This window comes from Onychostruthus taczanowskii, unplaced genomic scaffold (genome assembly GCF_017590055.1).
Source record: "Onychostruthus taczanowskii isolate IOZ18803 unplaced genomic scaffold, ASM1759005v1 scaffold196, whole genome shotgun sequence".
NCBI lineage: Eukaryota > Metazoa > Chordata > Aves > Passeriformes > Passeridae > Onychostruthus > Onychostruthus taczanowskii.
The window spans coordinates 70891-88794 of record NW_024499195.1 but is presented as its reverse complement, the minus strand read 5'-3'; the positions used below and the strand labels follow the sequence as shown (position 1 = coordinate 88794).

The window sequence follows — 17904 nt, the reverse complement described above, 5'->3', positions numbered from 1 at the left end:
TTTTTCCTAATTTACTACAAAATTTCTTTTTTTTTTTTTTTTTTTTTTTTTTTTTTTTGTTAAAGCTGAACTTTAGCTAATAATGAAATCTCACAGAGATATTTATAGGGTAGCTTTTAGTTTTCAGTAAGTATTATGCTCCTGCCAGTGCTGCAATGCCATCGTTCTTTAATAAATCCTGAATTAGTAGAAAGCTATCTTAAATGATTGACTTGTTTTACATTTGAGATTATGATGGCTTATCACAAGCTAAATGTGTATTTTAGAAGAGTTGTTGATAAATTCAAAAGTATTTCCTTGGAGATATTTTGTGGCTGGGTTAAATATAACTAGCATTTATAGTTCTGCTTGAATTCAGTGGCTGAGCTAACAGCAGAGCTCAGAGGAGAGATGTGCAAATAACTGACTTAAGGTCTTAAAGTTCAGGCAGCAGACCAAAACAAAAAAAAAAAGAAAGAAAAAAAAAAAAGAAAACCAAAAAACCCACATTATTTCCTATCAACTGGAAATGTTTTCAGCTCTGTATGGAAACGGTTAAATTTATGTTCAAATATGAAATCCTGTTTGGTGTGAAATAGACCATTCTTTTTCCTCCAAGGGTATTTTGCCAGTTTAGTGTAAGATTTGTCAAGCCCTTGGTACTGCCTAGTCCATGTGTCAGGCTAGGAGGCAAAATCTCCCTTCCTTGAAGCCTCTTGTTGCTATAAGCAGGTGAGAGAGGTTGACCAGTGCAGACCATAAAAGGGAACTGGTGAAATGAGAGAGAAAAGTAAATGTTCTGTTTTAACCTGCTTGACTGCACCTAGTTAAGGGAGATACTTTCATCACATTCCCTATGAGCTAACATCCATCCCAGAAAAAATCCCTACACCTCGTAGTGTCCTCAGGAAGGACATAATGTGTCACCTCTAATACCAAAGCTTGTTTTGGCAGGAAAATTGGGCCTGATAGTAGTGAAATGGTTTTACTCCCATAGCAGTCAGTGGTAACCACCATTGCTACTGGATGCAGAAAAATAAGACCCCAGGATGAAACTCCATTTCCCTTGTGGACCACTGTAGGTAACTCAGGAAAGGAGTCCTCTTTCCTCCTTTCTGGTGCCAGAAAAGTAAGGCACAGAAGCATAGGGCAAATTCATTTAAAACACCCACAAATTTAGTATATAAATGAGCTCAATTTGTATCAGATGAATTGGAAAAAATCCCCAAGCCTGTCCAGGCAAATAGTATTTTATTTCATATTTCAGGGGAGAAATGGCAGACTTGGCAAATGGACTTTTATAATTTCAATGCATACTGTATCTCAAAGTTTTGTATTTTTAGCAGTAGAACCTAGGAAAAATAATTGTTTAAGACACACAGCTGACTGATTACTGGCCAGCAACAGCTGCTTTCTTTTGCAGGGTCACTTGCCTCTAATGAGAAATTGGTACAATGCTTGGTGCTGTTGCTCTGGGAAATATCACCAGCAAATGAGTAGGCCATTATTGAAAACTGAAGTAATTTCTCAGAACAAAGAAGTGGGGACTGTGTTTCTGGTCCAGGGAAAGAAGGCACTTTGTGTTCTGGAAATAGCACAAACTTAATAATTATTCATCCCACAGAGTGTCCTTTCGAAGCAGTAGTTTCAGTACACACTCATCCAGTGACTGAGTGACAGATGTGTCACATGTGTTACACGTCATAATCAATGCAGACTTGAACTGCTTAAGTAATCATCCTCACTTCTTTTCCAGTTCATGAGGATCAATAGGCATGGCTTGGGCACAGTCCTCATGCAAGGACACTGCAGGAGGCAAAATTATTTGCAAATATTTATTTTTATCCCAGTGCTTATAGATGCTGCTAGTATTGAATTAATATTGGTGCTAGTACTGAATTAATATTTTATTATAATTAACATACAGAGAAGTTTAGAAACTTCTCTGTATGTTAATTATAACAAAATATTTTTAAAATTACCTTCAGGGCTCCAATCTGTCCCTGTCATGAGCAGGGAATGCTGGGAGGGCAGTGCAATTCTCATATAGTTCCTTCTGAAGCTAGTGGTGGTGCCACATGTCAGAAATAGGGTAATTGACTACAAGTTGGGGTTGCTTGATTCTGCCAGCTCCTGTCTTGTGTTGCTGCCTTCCCCACCCAGCCTCCAAACAAAGCTAATATGCTCATTTCCCTTTATCTCACTGGCAACAAGGTCTCTTTGATCGAGCACGTTTAAAAGGATAGAAGAGGCTAATTTTACAGGGAATGGATGAGACACAAATTAGCATTTTGTTCACATGAGAAGACAGAATATAAATAACATTTAAACAGACTGCACTCAATATCTTCATTCCAATCTTTGATAAGTTAGCAATATCTAAGGATGCCATAAAACTATCTCTGTGTCTTTTTACTGCTTGCAACAAAATGAATTTTAGGAGTATGGCGCATCTTCTAGATTAACAGATAGACAAGTGCTTGGCAAAACATGTGGGGCCAGGTGATCCTTCAAGGATGCTCACACAAAGCTAAACCTTCAGAGCTGCTCTGAATAGTTCCCACATGGAGGCTTGTGATCAAATGTCAGGTGGATTAATTTTCCAAGGGACAGATTCTCTTTAAAAATTCCCATACCACTGAAATTAGTGGCAGATCTTCGCAAATACTGACTCCCAGGGCAGGGCTGTTCCACCTACAAAGCTCTCTGGGGCTGCATGGGACTGCATCAGGAAGAAGAGTGATTTTGGCCCTCCCACTATGTTTGTAAGAACATCAGTGGAGGCTTTTGCTGGAAGCTGAATAGTCTGGCTCTGACTTACTGAATCATGCCTTAAACAAGCTTGGGGGTTAGGATCCACAGCCGACACTTGTACATCTATATGCAAAAAGGGTGAGTGCATCTTTCAGAGCAGTAAGAAATGCTGCCCAGCCCCTTCTGAAGGCAAGAAGCCTAAGGGTAGCCATCTCAAGTGCATGTATACCAATGTATAAAATATGGGCATCAAGCAGGAGGAACTAGAACCTTGTGCCCAGTGTGAAAGATTCCGGAAGAATCACAGAAACTTGGTGGGAAAACTCACATCATGAGGAAACCACAATGGATGGCTACAAATATAATATTTTCAGAAAGATAAGAAAGAAAGAAGAGGAGGTGGAGTTGCACTTTATGTGACAGAGAGATCTGTGTGTATAGAGGAGAGCTGTGGAGATCATACCAGTTCTATTTAACTAATGCCTTAGGATTATGATTAGAGGGGTAATCTCTAAGGAGGGTGTTATGTACTGGCCTCCCTGTCAGGATCATGAAGCCAACAAAACCTTATTGTGGCTGCTCAGTGAAGTCTTGGGCCAACTGAGCTCAGTCTTTATGGGTGGCTTCAATTACCCACACATTTGTTGGAAAAAAACCCCAAAACTGTGCACATGCCATCAGGTTTGTGGAGTGTCTTAGGGACTCCTTGTTCCTACAGATACTGAACATGCTGACTAGGAGCAGCACATTGCTAGATTTACTGCTTGCAAGCCAAGAAGATTTATTTGAATTACACTGGTAACCAATGGTACCTTGGATACAGTGAGAAAACATTGTGGAGTTTAAGGTCCTGCTTAGAACAATGAAGGCCAGTAGTAGGACAAAGACCTTAAATTTTGGAAGGGACAACTTTAATATGCCAAAAGCCTAGGTGAAAGAGATTCCATTGGAAGCATCCAAGAAAGTCAGAGGAGATTGTGATGAATGATGAGAGTTATTTGAAAATGTCTGGTGAATGCACAAGAATGGTCTATTCTTTACAAAGGCAAAGGAAGAAATCTAAACAAAATACTTCCCTGCCTTAACAATGAACTGTTAGGTGCAATTAAAAGCAGAAAAGGCAACATACTGGTTGTGGAAAGGCATCCAGTTAGCCACTGGGCACTACAAGCACCTTGCTAGGAGGATGCAGAGATGCAGTCAGGAAGGCTAAGGATCAGCTAGGACTAAAGTTGGCAAAAAAAGTCAAGAAGAAAGGGTTCTTCAGTATTTGTGAGCAGTAAGGAGACGGAAAGACACAAGAGCACTGCTTAAGTAGTGCAGGGAAGCTGGTCACTAACAATGACAACAAGGCAGATTTCTCCTTTTTTGTCAATAAATACATAAATCCACACCCAAGTGTGTTAAGAAAATGTCTGACATTTTCTTAAGGAGACTGTCTATAATATTTGAAAGATACAGAGTTCAGTGGATGTCCCTGATGACTAGAAGAGGCAAAAATGTCATACCACAGGAAGGAACCAAAAGAGGACCCAGGAAACTGGAGGCACAGTGCTTTGTCCCCAGGCAAGTGACAGAATCAGCCCTCCTAGAAACCATTACAAACCAAAAGAAGCAGATGACTGGGAAAAGCCATAATGGATTTACCAAGGACAAATTGTGACAGACTAAACTAATCACCTTCTACAACATAACAGCATCTTCTATTGACATGGGGATAGCAGTGGATGGTGTTTATTTAGACTTCAGCAAAGCTTTTGACACTGTTTCCCACACTATTCTCCCAGCCAAGACTTGTGTGAGATGGGCAGGAAATTGACTCACGTGTCACACTCCAATGGTGGTGATAAATGGTTTTTACTCAGGTAGCCAGAGGTGCTGTAATTGTGGCAGCTTTAGATGGAGACTGGATGTAAAAGTTATCAAAGCCTACAACTTAAAGTCAATTGCTGATGAATTTTTACAGGACATGGGGAAAGAACTCTTTAAAGAGCTGTACTTGACTCCTCTGAGGGCACACTGGTCTGTTTTGCTCTTGGGCTGCACAGCTTGTCAAGATCAGAGGACAGAAAACAGAAGAGTCTAAACAATGTTCTGGTTACTAAATAATTTGGGCCAGGTTTCCTAGACCACTTCTTGGCCTAATAAATGCTAATACATACAAAATTCAAACAGAGGCTTGTGCAAAGTGTCCAATTACTGTAATTGTGGCTTCTGTGTGTTGGCTGAAGTAGCAACAAATAGTTTGCATATGAACGGCCAAATATTGCAGAGGATGCATTTACCTCAAAGGCAAATCCAGCAGACAAGGGAGTTACATCAGATCTTCATGTGCCTTTTAGTTTATATATACACTGAGAAATAAACATACACACATGGAGCAAGAGCTTTCTGCTTTCCATTTGTTCATGATGTGCATGCAGCATAGGACTGTAGCATGTTTGGTTTTGACTGCAGACTTGAGCACCAACAAATGATGTAATGCCTAGCATCATCTCAGACCTTGTTTAATGGAGAGCTTGTCAGCTGCAAGCCACTACAGCTGGCAGTCACAACTGAAGGTGACAGGGCCACAGCTCCCAGCCTCAGCATTTCTGCTCTACTTTCTCTTACTCAGTGATTTATGAAGGCAGTGTGTTTGTACCCTGGAAAATGTAGAATTTGTGTTAATTGTGCCTGGATAATTTAAAGCTCAGAAATTCTCACTGCCAAACACAGCTTTTTGTTTTTTATTATTTTTTTTTTTTCTATGAAAGCTGTGAAGGACACAGAGCATCATCTGATCAGTCACATGTGCTCACCACTACTTCTTCCTTTCCCTTATAGCCTTTGCTTGGACCTCTCTGGGCTCTGAACATCCTCTAGTAGTGCTTCCTACACACTCAAAATCTCTGTCACCACAAAATTATACACAGGATCACAATGGTGAGACTAAAAAAATGTTTGTACTGTCACTGCATTTACAATAAAGGGACACAGAACAAACAAACATGAGATGTACGGACTTCGGAGTCTTTCATGATGAGGCAGCAACTGAAGAAATTGCCCAAAGAGGTAATTGTTGGTTTGTGTCTGTGTTTTACACAGCCTTCCTGGGTTATCTAGTGGCTCCTACCTTTTTTGAGAGGAGAGAAGAGAAGAGAAGAGAAGAGAAGAGAAGAGAAGAGAAGAGAAGAGAAGAGAAGAGAAGAGAAGAGAGAGAAGAGAGAAGAGGGACTGGTTCACTCAGGTGTAACGCCCTGCTCTATTTACTTGCACAAATTGCTCTCTTTGCTTTGACATATTTTTGCAGTTCTTTGTTACCTTTCAGAAATTACAAGCTGTCCTTAATGCTGGCTCAGTCTGTCAGGAAGGGATCCACTGACAGCAGGTAAAATCTGGAGAGAACGAGGGCTCCTTTTGAACCTAATGAAATACTACATTGCTACATACCTTCAGGGAAACTACCACCTCATAATTGTTGGCTTGGGCTTGCTTTGGTTCCTTTGCTATTACAAGACACATGACGATGCAGGATGCACCTTGCAGGAGTCATAGAAGCTCCCGAGCACTTTGGTTGCTAATTCCTGCAGACACTGCTCCTATTTAAGGAACTTACTAATGACCATGGTGTAACTCTGCATAGGTACAAAATATTTGCAATTACCACTTTGTGGTAGCCAAATTCAAATCCTTCAGAGAGAAGAAAGACTAAGTTGTTACAATGGAACATACGATCTGGGATGATTTTTTTTTTTTTTTTAATCATAGCATTTAACAAAAAACTTGGATTATATTGCTAGCAGGAGTGAAAATTTCTGAACTAGATCTTTGACTTAAAAAAAGCCCGCTTTAGTAAGTAATATTAATCAACTGGAAAAGACAGCTCCAAGTCAACTCAAATACTACATAGTAACTTCCATTGTATCCCACTGTTTTCATGTTGGGATCACCCTACATGTTCCTCATCCACATTCACAATACAGCTGCCAGCAGGTGGAGGAGGTAGTCTGAACCTCATTATTTTGTCAGTTCAAACACATGTACTCAGAATGAGTATCTGGTGCTCATATTTATCTGCAGATGCTTTAGCATGACATCATTCCAGGGTCCTAAGGATCCTGGGGTAGCACTACAAGGGTCTCTCCAGCTTCCTGGGAACCATGCATATTATTTATTCACTCGGACACCTAAATTTATAGCTCACACTTTGTACAGATCACACTTTGTATGACACTGAGTTAATAAGCTAGGGATTACTACATCCTCATCCAACCAAGTGAGGTTTTCCTTCTGCAAGAATCATCATGTGGAGAACATTGTTCATCAGATAAATAATCTGTTTTTAATAGTTGTTCCTTTGTATTAGGAATAGTCCTCATAGAATTTAGCTGGTTATGAACAGAGCATGAGCACATACAACAGAGAAGACTGACCACAGAGAGGTGAGAAGGAGTTATCATGTGCTGAAAGGGGTCAATAACACAGAAACTGTAGGATATCTGCTTTAAGTTACTCATGCTGCTCTTTCCCTTTGTGTGAGCATAAGAAGAGGTGGAGCTCTGCCAAAGCAATGCTGTTTTACCACAACAGTGACGTTTGTGCTTGCATTATAGAAATACCAAAGAAAAATGTAATGGCTCTAGCAAGGAATCAGAAACACACAATTAAGGAAAGAAACCCACTCTTTAAACCTTTGCAACAAAGCTATAGTAACAACTCGTGTAAAGCCCAAAGCTATACAATAATAAAAGGCACTTACCACCATCCTGGTGGGAGAAACTCTGTGAAGGGAAAAAATAGGATGTTTGGTTAAACCTTTAATAGTTCAGGTTTAATTTGCTTTACATCTTGATTTTTATGTTAGGCTTGCTTTTATGGTTCCTTGGAACTTTTGAATGGGTATCTTTGATTGCTGCTCCTTGGATTTTGGTGCCATCATAGACTGGGGGAGGGGGACATGGTGCCCCTCAACTAGATGAAGAACTCTGCTTTTTGTTACAGGCTGTAATGTTTTGAAGTGGCATTTGTGGCAAATGCTGCCATCTCGGGATGCAATGAGAGCAGGGAAGTTTTAAATACTCTCAGGACCCTGATGATATCTTTAAGGGGAGCTGAAAGCTCCGTTAAACCTCATGTGGTTTCCCTGCTGATAGGGAGGCAGCCTCTGAAGTCCCTCTTCAAAAAAAAGCTGGGATGGAACGGAAAACCCAAAAAAACCCAACCAGAATAGACCTCATGCCACTGTGTCTTTTCTAGTCTTGCTTATACTGGTTTAAGCTAGGTGCTCTGCAACTGCCCTCAATCTTTCCTTCAGTGCATGGGTTATAACTACTGCTTCCAAATGGAGCTAAGAGTACACTTTGGTTACAATCTGTGCCCAAGTGTCTTTTCTTTTTTCTTTTTTTTTTAATACCTTTTGCAAGTTGTCAAAGGATTTCTCAGTCTCCTTTAGTTTCTCCAAAATTATTTGTTCTTTGGCAGATATTTGTGATTCTTCACTTTCTAATTTCTGTATTTCTTGTTCCAGTCTGTGGAAGACATACAGACATGAACATACACACAAAAATAAAATGTAAAAATTAGTTCAATGAGATAGAGCTTCCTAGATATTAACTGGCATTTCAAATGTCATCAGGAACAACTTTGCCTCTTATTATTCACAACTGATTTCCTAACACATGAAGGGACCATTAATTATTTGTAAAACAAACAGATCTATTTACAGGAAAAACAGTGATTATCTTATCCACTTCTGCAAAAGTATATACAGATAAACTAAAAATATACTTCAGTATTCCTTCACTCCAATTCCCATAACATCTCTAATTTTTACTTTATTTTAGAAATCACAGTGAAGAATATTACTATGAACATGCAGTAGTATTTAGAGGAATGAGTGTCTTCTAATGTTTCCATACTCCAGACAATGAAACTGCAAATAGTTGTTGGAAAATGGCAGTCAACCAGTTGTGGTAGGAGTTTCTCTTGAACCCATATTTTGCTCACTCTCCTTTGGGATAGCTATCTGTGCTTTCTACTGTTACTGCCTGACACTGGGGTCCCCAGAGACTTTGGGTAATAAAATACATAGGCAGTTTAGAAATAAACTTACTCTGCTAGGCAGTAAACAGAGCACTTGCATTTCTCTTGTCAAGACCTAGTGGCTGAGGCTCACACCTTAAGAAGAGTTGATTATGATTTGGAACACACTTTTATAGAGCTTAGATTCTCCATCACTTTAACTCAAACCTCCTTTAACTGACATGATTTATGCAGATGCAGGAATATTCCCTCTTGCCCCCCACTCTCCTCCTTTTATGTGTGCTACTGTTTTTGTTTTCTCACTTTTGAAAAGAAAATGAAAATAAAAATTAATATATATGTATGTAAAAAATAAGCCAAGATGAATACATTTGGACAGGGATAGTTACCTAAAACTTTCTTTGTCTACCAAAAGATCTGTAGCATCTGTAGCTGCTCATAGCTGTAGAACCATATTTTCTTGAATGTGACATACCAGCATCAGCCAGTACTTTCCTTACCCATGGCTGCTTGCTCCTGCTGTTCTGCCACCACTTTTCAAATGAAGGATCAGGACACAGATCCACACTAAAGGACATATTTTTGCTCTTTTCCAGCCTTGATCAGCTCAGGACTCCACTATGCTTGCTCAATCACAAAGCAGAGAGCATGGAGAAGATGATGTACGGAGGAGAGAAGGAGGAATTTCTTCTTTGACAGATCTGACAGACTGAGTATCTTATGAAATTCTTGTGTTTAAATATAGATGCAGGGGTCTAACTTTAGGCACCCACCTGGGAAATTTTTCCTCATTTTTTAATTGTATAATGATGAAAGATTTGTGGCACTTACCGATAATGCTTTTCATTAGAGGGAGGGAAAAGTATTAGAGGCTCAAGTTGTTGCAATGGAAGAAGGCAGATTTTACTATCCCAAAGTATGCAAATACTTAATAGTCTCAGATTCATGGTCATTTTTTGAACTGCCATTAAAGGTAACACCCTCAATCACTAAGTTGAAATGGCTTAACTGCAATAATTTAAAAATGAACTGTTGGAAAGTACTGCTTCAATCCACTTAATCTTTCCTCCAAAATAATACAAAACATAAAAGATCAATAAAATGTAATTAAGTATTTTCTTCTGGCGCAATAGAACAGTTTGATCCATGATGAATACCCCCCTCATGTTTTAATTCAGGAAGAAACTTATCAAACTATCCTCTTCTATATTTATTTTTTTATCTTGATTTTGCAAAATACCTGGTGAAGTGAAAAAATATTTTGTCACTCAGGTCAGGAATTGGCTGCACTCTTGCTAAGTCAAAGAACTTAGAAGTCCCCAGCTAGGTGCCTTCTTTTCCTTCTCTATCCCTTGGAATGATTCGTACATTCACATTCATTTGTACCTTGTTGATAAAGACATTTGAAATATTCTGCTGCGCTTACAGATGAAAAAAAATTGTGTGGCTGGGTAAGTCAGGGTTTACTGGTATATTTCACTTCTTCCCCAGTGAGTCACTAAGCAGCATTTCCAGGATGCATATTCTGTAAACTAGCACATTTTGCTTGCTATTTTACATGGAAAGAAACTGAAAAATGGGAGTGTGTAGAAGTCAGCAACAATAAAATACAGGGAGAGGAAAGAAGCCCCTTTTTTTCAAATGAAGTGGACATTAGTTAGTACTTTATGACAATGAAAACTGAGTATATGAGGCAACTCATTTGATGCATGGTTATAAGCAGGTAGACGCCTTGTAATTTGGGGTCATCATAAGTCACTAATATTTTGTACACCAGCTCAGATTGGAGAAAGTCATTAATTGTTTGATCTTGCAGAGAAAGTTTGATTTTAACACATGCACATGTGCACTTGGACATGCACAGATAGCAACTGATTCGATCTATATTTTCTTACTTTCTGACTTCTTGCTCTTTTGGTTTTCCCCCTCCTGGTTCACTTCCTCAGTTTCTGCTTCCTTTGTGCCAGCCTACCCTCACCATTCAAATGAGCTGTGCAGATGAGACATTATGTTACTCTGTTTTGACAAGATATTTAGGTATTCTGATTTTTGTTCTCTGTTTGTTTGATTGCTTGTTTTTTCTTCTGAATACCTTCTTTACTTTGTTTTAGAAGTGATAGTGACAACAACTTGCTGAAGAGGAAAAAGATGGAGACAGAGCTACCAGGATTTAGAAACGTGGATGAAGCTGTTAGAAACAGGGAACTTCTGTGTGGCACTGAAGAATGCATAAAACTCATTGTATTGAGGCAAATTGCCTTTTCCTCACTGAAATCTGTACAGATAGACTGAGAGCCACCCAGGCTCTGCACAGAATGCAGAAAAATTGCAGGAAAAATACAGATAATTCATGAGAATATACCTGTTACATAGGGGCAGTCATATACCAGATACTGGTATCCACAGGAGGTTCCTTTTTACTCTGTTGCTAAATTTATATCACTCCAATTTGTGCTGTCTAGGCCTAAGGGTTGAGGCACCTCTGCTGAGGTAACATAAATACTCAGGGTCAGAGTTTCTATGTGAACTGTTGTATATATTCTTTAGTAAACCACTTGGGTACCACAGACCTCTCTGAAAAATTTGAACATAGAGTCCTCACCACTTTTTGGGCTGTCTTTTTACATATGGTCCAGCAATGCAAAAATTTAAATCATGCAAACTGAAGGCTGCTTTGCATGGTTTACTTTTTTAGTGAGTTTCACATAATCAGAATTGCTCAATGGTAAGGAGAAGTGCCTGATTTTTTTGATGGCAACACACAAAAAAGTCATCTGAAAAATAAATGCACTAGTATCACATCTGTTTTGAGCAACATATTGTATAATGGCTTAAACAGTAATAAACTCATTCAGAGTGCACATGTGCACACACACACACACACACACACACACACACACACACACACACACACATATATATATATACAAAGACCTTACATTCTTCCTGTGTAAACCCATTAAATATCAAAGAATGTCCTTTTCTCCTAGCCCAGTTTAAAAAGGATATGCCTTAATTGCCATTTGACACCTGGCAAGGAAACTCTGTAATTCCCTTGTTCCTTAACAGAATCCTTAGCAGATTTTGGGCTGGCCTTTGAAAGATGGCCAGTTACATAAAGAACTGCAATATCTGAAGTGTTTTAGGGAAGAAAATTAAGAAAGAAAATGCAGATTCAGATAAGGCATCAGATAAAACAGATTGTTAGTATTTCTGCTTCATTGGCCCAGGCAGCTACCAGATGACTGAGATTTGCTAAACTGTTTCTATAAGAAGAAAATTGGGTCAGACGGTCTGGGATTGCTGTGGCATGGGCAAGGGTTTTGTTTCAGTGATTTTATTAGAGTCCTATTTTCCCAAATATCACAGAAGCAAATGGGAAATTTTGTCACTCAGAAAGCCAAACCTGCCTTGCTGCTGGTCTGTCCTGCAGCTTTCTCTAGTGGATGGCTGCCATAAGCATCCAAGAGTGTAAGAGGATTTTTGGGGCGGGGGGGCTGTTTGTATAAGCTAGGAAGCCAAGTGACTTTCCTTCTCATGTTAACAGTGCTGCCCTGCTTTGAAGAGGAAAGAACCACAAGCAGCTGAAAGGATGCTGTCTGTTGGACAGCATTTTGCTGTCATTTAGGTGACCCATATTCTTCAGTTAATACGACAACAGGCTTCTAGGATAATAAAGGCTGGAAATGACTCTGGGAGGTTTCCAGCCCAACCTCCTGCTCAAAGCAGAGCCAGCTGTGATCAGGCCATGATGATCATGGCTTCTTCCAGTTGGGTCTTGAAACTCCTGAATGATGGGGGAAAAATGTATTATAAGGCTACTTACAGGCCTTCTCTTTTAGACTCTGTTGCTACCAAGACCTACAAAATTCAGACCAGAACCTTACAGTACTGCAGGGGAAGGAGATGTGCTAGATTGATAACAGAAGCCCAGTCTGAGTGTTTGGTGGGATTTTGACCTAACTGGACATTACATGACTGTGGACAAGGCAGCCAGGGCAGCTTCTGAGAAGACCAGAGGCAGAAACAGCATATGAATTCTCCTGAAGAGATGCAGGGATATGAACCATAGGAGCTGCTAGGTAGGACAGAATACTGTATTTTAGGTGACAATAAGGGGAGTTAAGCAAGGAGATCTAAGAGGTGAAGAGGCAGAAGGCGAGGTTTGGAACTGTGTACATTTACATTACCACTCAGTACCCAGCAAACACTGTGCTTGCATACAGGACTCTGCTTTGTTGACCTTTGCTCTGAAGGTGCTGAATGCACTTTCTCAAGTGAAGGATTTCCTCTGTTTCTTCTGTTTCCCACACTGAGATGCTGAAACCCACAAACCTGGCCTATCAGTTTCCTCTTTGCTTAAAAGCAGAGGCTGTTCTTGACCCCAGGAGAGACCCTGAGCATGGTCTTGCAGGGCATTCACAGAGTGAATGCAGATGCTGATGCAGAGTCACATTGGTTTGAACACACAAACCCTAAGTCAGCAGAACTACGCCTGAAGAAAACAGCCTTCTCTATCCAGCTAATTAATTCTAGCAGACACAGACTTCTAGAGATATCTACATTTGGCTTAGCAGTGTTTTGTTTTTCAGGGTAGGAGGGTTACAGCATAATAAACAGGGAGAACAGCTGCAGGTTTATGAACCAGTTTCTTTAGCCTCTGCTAACTATGCATTTGGGGTTGTACCTGAGAAATACTCATGCAATTTCTGCAGTGAAAACAGAAATGTAATAAAAATTATGTCTACAGCATACACACTGGCATGTCAGTGGAAAAAAAAAAACATTCATCAGAAGTAACAAGGAAAGTATACAAGTATTCAGAACTAAAGAGAAAAACAGGAAAGACCTAATCATAGTAAACACTTGAAGGGAAAAGGTGACGGATACATATGTGGAGTGGGGGATGGTTCAACTTTAACTGATTATTTTGCTACTTCTTGACTGATATCATAAATCAAATTGATACAAAAGCCACAAATAACACAGTAATTAGTATCAGCTCTCTCAGAGCTGAACATCATGTGGTGTTACAGCCAGTATTAAAATGGCAGAGTCACAAGCAGAACGTTGCAACAAACCCCTGATATTTACTGAACAGAGAACTAAACACTAAGTTTAGGGATAACTGTCCTTGCCTGAAGGGATGAAACTGATCTCTACATTCTCTCTGTAGCTTCGGATTTTGCCTTCAGGTATCTTTTGACCACAGAGCAAAACCGGAAACTGAAACTTTACATGTAAGGTTCATCCTCCTGAAAGTACAAGACCTTCTGCAAAAGTTCACTGGCAAAAATGTTCCATTTCATGGGCCTCTCATTCCCATTTTTTTAGGGGCAGCAGGGAACCTGTTAGCTTACCCAGTTCAGAACAACCTTGGAAAATGAACTTACAAAGGCAAAGGGTGCTCCTGAAAGACATGTCTTTTAAACCAACATAACTAGATCCTAATCCAGCACTTCAGCCCTTGACAAACTTCCTATTACCTGTATCAACTGCCAATTATCAGCAACCTGTCTGTAAGCCAGCATGCCTATGAAACCGGAACCCAAATCTATATGCCACAGTTGTGAACAGTACCCTTTTTCTGCTGCAGGGGAAGGGGAAAATCACTGAATTATCTTCAGTTTATTTTCTGCATTGGCTTAGTTTTCTTAGCAAACAGCAGCAGTTGTTGTGAAGCCAGTAGGACCATTTGTGGATGTCACTCTGTATCAACACACAGCCAGTGCTGATGGCAAAAAAACCTTCTTGATTTCATGTCTGTTGCAGGCTGAAATGGGATTTCAGAATTGAGTAATTCAATGCCTCGCAATTTAGTTTTTTTTTGCAGTGCTCATCCTTTTTTGAACAGCCCACTTGCAAAGAGGAAAGCTGGCAGGGCACATCTTACAATTTTGAACAGGCTGTTGTTTACAGAGTGCAGCTGAAATTCAAGAGCTGCAGACTTAATTAACATCTTTGAAAAGGCAAAACCTCCATGACTTGAAAAACTGGGAATCCCTCATTGCCAACCAGTGCTTGGATATGAGATTCAGGCATGATACTGAATGACTCTGGTAGTCCACATCAATTTTGCTGAACACAGGAGAAGGGAAACAATTCCCTCCACCCAGAAAAAGCTGCATCCCAGTACCACCTGAGGAACTTGAGAAGAGGAGTAAAACTCCACAATTCACTTTGCCATCTGAAGTAAATGTGTATATACACACAGAGAGAGCAGGATAATGATATTCTGCATCTGCCTAGTGTAGGATGAGGTTAATCCATGCTAGACAAACAAAGGCCGCCAAGTCAAACATTGGCCACAGGACTTCTTGAGCTAACAGGATGAGGTGGAAAACACAACACCATTACTTTGATTTAACTACTACAATGTTGCCTGCTCTGGATGTAGAAGACTTAATGTAATGCAAATTTTTTCACCTGGAATTGAAGAAGTTATAGAGTTGAGCCCCTTTCCTTGTCAAATCAACAATGTTTATATAATAACTTTGCCTATCAGGTTTGCCTCATACAGCATTAAATCTCTCAAGTATGGGAACCTTCTCACTCTGGTGTGACTCTTCCTCTACCTGAAACTACTTTTTCATGAGCTGCTTTTTCTCTTCTTAAAATGTTACCTCAGCCTAGTATGATTTCCTCATATCACTGTAATACATAACTTTTTGCCCACATTTGTTTTTGGACTTTTACCAGTGTATATCTTTCTAAGCCCAGTTCTTTCAATATTCTTCAAATGGGAGATGTCTCCAGCCTGGGTGAGATTGCAACCTTAAAAATTTCCCACTGACTCAGGAGATGGCAGATCACCGACTGGAAATCAGTGAATCACTATGCCTTGGATGCTTGCCCTTAAAGCAGAGGAGTACATGGCTTGACCCTCCTTTGGGAATGGAGAAGGAAAAAAGTTTTAAAAAAGACATGTTCTGAGCCCAGTCCAGTGGCTAATGATCAAAGAGGTGAAAGAGCAGAAGAGTCTACGTATTAGTCTACTTATTTTCTCTGTGTGCTTCTAACAGTGTTTGGATCAGGAAGCTCCTGTTTGTGCTCCTGACCAGGCTCCAGACAGAACCTGGAAGATCTGACCAAGTCCCTGATCAGTCAAGTAAACACCCTAATACCTTAACCTGCCCTGCTGACATCTGTCTCCTGAATCATCAAGCCTCTGGACCGCTTGTATTTAAAACAAATGACACAAATGTTCTGGTTTCTTGGCCCAGCCAGGTAAGAAGAAAATGGTTATTTATGCTCTTCCTGGTGAAGCTGGGTTTTTTCTCTCCTCTTTACCATTATTCTCATTTTCTTCTTTCCTCCCAGATCCAGGCCTCCTGCCTCTGGAGCTTCACAGGCCAGTGTCCAAAATATTAAGGCAAATGAAGTAAGAGCCACAACTGATACAAAATGCTTGGCCTGCACAGGAACATGTCTAGACAGACAGGTTGTCACATCAGAAAACAGACAGGACTTACACTGCCAGTACAGAAGTGCATCATCTGTAGTTAATTGTTTGGTACTCACTGGGATGGCAGGAGAAAGGCAAGGAAGATAAAAGACCCATTTGAGAGAGGATACGTGCTGTACTTTGCAATGGAAAGGTGAAGGTACAAGTCAGGAAAGACACAGAATCCTGCAGAAACCTGCTTGCTTTCCCATGGCTTTAAGTAAAATTGGCAGGATGAGCACCAGGACAGATGTCCTAGGATGTCTGAGAACACACAAGAGTGCAAGGGACTACCATACCAGTGTGACTTTTGGCCATAAAATTTTCTTGTGTTGCAAGATGTGGTCTGGGTGAAGGCAAGTTGCAAGCGCAATTTTCCCCAGCACAGAGTCCCTGTACATAGCAGCACGCACCCAGAAACTCAAAAAGCAACACAGGTGTGGTCAGCCCTGTGAAAAAACAGCTTGTTGGCTTGTAGCAGCTATGCACATGAAATTCTTTTAGGTTTAGCAACAGATGCCAGCAGTTCAGCTGTACAGTGGGTTGTGTTATTTATATCTTGGGAGAGATCCAAGAAATAGAGGAGAGCAGTTGGGGGACGACGGCTGAGTGCTCAATCTTTTATCGTGCACCAGTGCTAGCTGCTGCAGTTACCCAAGGCTAGTGCAGATGTACGACCAAAATGGACGCATGACCTTATTCAGTACCCACACTACAAGCTGCCAAAGAAGGAGGATGTTTTTCTGCAAATCCTGTACATGCTGATATACTGGAGATGCACACTGAGTTACCTAGAAGCATTTACAGGAAAGGCAGGAGGCCTGGAAAATCTCTATCATCTTTTTAAGTGGAGGGAAATTAAACAAAAAAACAAGACTTAAAGTATTTTCTGTGAAGAGATTTCAGCCTCCCATGGGAATATTCCCAAGGGAATATGCCTTTTGTCTCCGATTTACAGTGTCAGATGAGAAATGAGCTGCTAATGCTCATGTGGTGCTCAGGACAGAACAGGAGCACGGCAAAGATGCCCTGCAGAAAATGAGCTGGGTGCTGGTCCGCCACCCATCTGAACCCACCTGGTCAACAGCCATCTGAATATGAGCCAATTGTGTGCCCAGAGAGCCAAGATTGTTAATGGCATCCTGGCCAGCAGGCCCAGGCCCAGGGCCCAGGGCAGTGGCTCTCCCCCTCTCCTTGGCACTGATGAAGCCACACCTCAAGTTTTGTGTTGAGTTTTGAGCCCCTCACTCCAAGAAAGACATTGAGTTACTGGAGCATGTCCAGAGAAGGTCAACGAAGCCAGGGAAGACTCTAGAAGGAGGCTCAGGGGAGCTCTCACTGCTCTATACAACCACCTGAAAGGATGTTAGAGTGGAGATCAGTCTCTTCTTCCAGGTAACAAGCGACAAGAGAAGAGGAAATCCTCATATTATGCCAGAGTATGTTTAGATAGAATATTAGGGAAAATTTTCTTCACTGAAAGGGCTGCCAAGCATTGGAACAGGTTGACCACAGAAGTGATACATGCACTGCTCCTGGAAGTGTTCAAAAGTCATGTAGATGTGGTGCTTAGGGACACTTTTCTGAAGGGGCTACAGCAGAAATGCCATAAAATTCTACAAGCTCAGAGCGTAGGCAGTGCTGCAGTGAAAAGAAAAACACAAGGGAGACTGGTTTTAAAGGAAATGTTGTTAGCTAGGGCT

The 17904-nt window shown here is 40.6% G+C and overlaps 1 protein-coding gene across 2 annotated transcripts in view; it reads right to left on the bottom strand.

The window, feature by feature from the left end:
- Positions 1 to 17904, bottom strand: part of PALM2AKAP2 (PALM2 and AKAP2 fusion) — a 220199-nt gene that overhangs the window by 151194 nt on the left and 51101 nt on the right. Inside the window, exons 3-4 of one of the 2 annotated variants that reach the window (XM_041402284.1) lie at positions 8129 to 8243; positions 7475 to 7496 (exon numbers count right to left, since the gene is read on the bottom strand). The gene's annotated coding sequence lies outside the window, so the exon portion shown is untranslated. Of the gene's footprint in view, positions 1 to 7474; positions 7497 to 8128; positions 8244 to 17904 lie in introns of those variants that run through there. The other variant, XM_041402285.1, reaches the window with a different exon arrangement.